The 3,092-nt window shown below is 68.6% G+C and overlaps 1 long non-coding RNA gene across 1 annotated transcript; it reads right to left on the bottom strand.

Annotated features, from left to right (window-relative positions):
- LOC134365166 (uncharacterized) lies at window positions 1-818 on the bottom strand. Its single transcript, XR_010021944.1, has 3 exons — window positions 737-818; window positions 493-623; window positions 1-187 (listed from the first exon to the last, which is right to left on the bottom strand). It is a non-coding gene; the product is annotated as an uncharacterized LOC134365166 (long non-coding RNA).
- Window positions 819-3,092: the final 2,274 nt, after the last annotated feature.

Raw genomic sequence — 3,092 nt, 5'->3', positions numbered from 1 at the left:
AAGACTGTGAGAGTTCCCATCTCCTCTTTGCCCAGGGTCCCCTGATGCTAGCATCTTACAGAATCGTGGCACAATCGTCACACTGAGAGGTTGACCTTGGTATTATTATCTGCACGTGATCTGGGTTTCACCAGCTCTTCCACTACCGTCCTTTTAATGTTCCAGGATCCAACCCAGGATCCTGCATCTGGCGGGAGAGGAAGGAAAGCAATTCCTGGCAGGTGGAACGGCAGAGGCCCAGGCTAAGAGTGCGGACACATGACCCGGTTCCCTGCGCCGTGTGTCTGACATGTAACCTAACAGTGGGGAGGTGGTGTCGCGGTGGGGGCGGGTGGGTAGTGGTCTGGGGGACCATGTCAGCAGGTGCAGTGAGGACCTGGAGTCCAGGAAGCATCCACGGAGACTGAGACAGGGAGATGACGGGCTGACACGGGTGCCGTGGAGGAACACAGTGCCCAGGACCTGGGGGACAGGCCCTGGGTTAAGTCTCACCTCTGCCACACTGCCCAGCAAGGTGACACCACCTCTCTGGGCCGCTGTTTTCTCATCCCTTAAATGGGTGGAATATGAAATGAGGAGACACAACAAGGTCATCATCAAAATCCACCAAAGCCAGCAGTGAACTAGAAACAAAAAACCACGTCATTTCTCCGAGCTCCGAACCTCCATCCTTAAGAGGGAAGGACCCACCCGCTTCTGGCAGAAGTGCAGCTGCTCCTGGGGCCTCCCGGCTCACCCCGAGCCAGAGGCTGCCGCCTCCCGAGGGCCCCCCGCAGGACGCCCGGCCGGGCCCGCTCCCGCTCCCAGAGGGCTGGGCGCAGCCCCGCAAGCCCCGCTTCCCAGAGCACAGCCTGGCACGGCCCCGACGTGACCTTGGGCGAGGTCTCGCACCGCCCGGCTGCAAACAGAAAAGTCACAGCGACGCCCCCCGCCTCCCCGGCATCCGCCTCCGCGCTCGGGCCCGCGGCACCCGGGCGCCGCCCCTCCGTCCCCGGGGCCAATCGCAGGCCTCCTTGACTAAATAAGGCGAGGAGCGCCGGGCCGGGCGCCCCCCGTCCGTTACTTCCGCCCCCCGCCCGGCGTGACTCAGGCCGCAGCGGGCGGGGACGCCCTGCCCGGGCCACGGGCTTCCCGGCGGCGGCGGCGGCGGCGGTGGCGGCGGCCGGGGGGGCGGGGCTCCGGCGGCGCCGAAATCGCCAAATATGGCCGCGCGCCGCCGCCCCCTGCCCGCACACCTGGGCCGCACCTGACCGCCCCGCCGCGTGACACATCCTCGGGACAGGGAGTAGCGCCCCGGCCCCGGCCGCGCCCCACCCCCCCACGACCCTTCGGGCGGGCCGGCGACTTCCTCGCCTGCAAGGTGCAAGGTCGGGGAAGAGCAGGGGACGGGGACGCCGGGCCCTTGGGCCACTGTCCCCTCCGCATCTGTCTTCAGAAGCAGCCCGGGAAGCCGGTGCAGCCCCTCCCGGCTCACACTCAGACAAAGGAGCTTGAGGAAGGCGGAGTCCAAGGAAGGGACAGGCGACCCCCATCCGCGGCTGGAGCTGGGGAGGACACGGGGTGGGTGGACACGGCGTGAAGAGGCTTTATGAGTACTTCCCACCGTGTCCCTCGGTGTGTGACTTCGCGTCCTGGGATTCCCCCGAGTGGAAGCCCCCACCCGGGTTCTCCCAAGGCGCCCCGGGAAAGTCTGGGGGGTCAGGGACCCAGCACCCTCCCTGCTGGGCCTGGTGGCACGCTGGCTGCAGGGACGGGTCTTGGCATTGGGGTGACTGCAGCCCGCAGGTGAGCTGGGCTGGCTGCTCTGCCCTCTGAGCCGGTGTCCCCATCCCACAGACGGGATCAGGGCTGAGGGCGCCCGGAGGCAGCGTGAGCGGGACTGCTGGTGGGGAGCCCGGCCCCGCACCCCACCTGTGACCTTGGACGAGTCCCTCGCCTCACTCTGCCCGGCCCGACTGGCACCCCTCCCTGGCCAGCGCTCTCCCCTATAACTCTACACCAATTCCAGAAACCTGCAAATAAGCTTCAAGAGGCCATAGTGCCTGGCTCCCCTCTGGGTTATAACCAAAGCACTGGCGCCAGAGGTGACAGATCTTCTGGAGAGCCCACTACCAGGGGGCAGTCGGGGTCGGGGCATGGAGGGCCAGCATGGCGGGGGCCTGGGGTCCACTGCAGCCCTGGCCCTTTCGCTCCCCCTGAGCCCGCCCAGGACCACCTGGAAAGTCAGGATTCCCTTTCCCTGCCTCAGTTTCCCCATAATATCCACAGGTGACTAGAACGAAACAAAGCCCTTCTATTGACTTCTCAGTGGATAAGGGTGTGGAGTGACCTCAAACCCGGACCGAGCCCGCGCCTGGGGACAATCGGGCCTGCGGTTTGAGAGGATGGATGTATCGGGTTGGGTAGACAGGGGTGTCACCTCCGCCGCGCCACCAGGGACCATGGGCAGGGACCCCTCTTCCGAGAGGAGGCTACGGTGGGGAACGGGCAGCTCCTCCCCTACCGTGACAGGGGCGAGGTGACGGCTTCCTGGGGCTGCCACAGGTCTCTGGCCCAGGGCACTGGGAGGACGGCCGGAGGGGACCCCCACCCTGACCCTCCCCCAGTCGGGCACCAGCCTTTGAGGCCCGGGCTCCCCGCGGAGCCCGAGGGGAGAGCTTGCAGGGAGCGTCCCGGGGAGCAAAGCCCCCAGCGGGGCCGGGACCTCGGGGACTCACCCCAACTCGGGGCGCGGCCCGCCCGGGGCCAGGCAGTTTCGGGGTGCAGCCGGGCCCTCCCCCACCGAGCGGCAGTCCCGGGGCGGGGCCAGGCCAGGCGGCCTCCGGGGGTCGCTGGGAGGGCTGCGGGGCTCAGCGGCCCGGCCCCGCCCGCTCGCCAGCCCGCGCGGGGTCTCGGGCGCGCGCGGAGGCGGCACGGGCGGGGCCGTTGGCGAGAGGCGCGGGCGGGGGGCGGGGCCGGGCCGGGGCCCCACGTGTCCCTGCCGAGCGGGCCAATGGGCGCCCGGCTTTCGGAAAGATCGCCATATATGGACATGTTCTGGGGCCGCGCGCGCCGCCGGCCCGCGCGCGCGCCCCGCTCCCGCTTAAATAGCG

This window comes from Cynocephalus volans, chromosome 16 (assembly GCF_027409185.1).
Source record: "Cynocephalus volans isolate mCynVol1 chromosome 16, mCynVol1.pri, whole genome shotgun sequence".
In the NCBI taxonomy this organism is placed as follows: Eukaryota; Metazoa; Chordata; class Mammalia; order Dermoptera; family Cynocephalidae; genus Cynocephalus; species Cynocephalus volans.
Note: the sequence above shows the minus strand (reverse complement) of the source record. Positions and strands in the feature narration are given on the sequence as shown.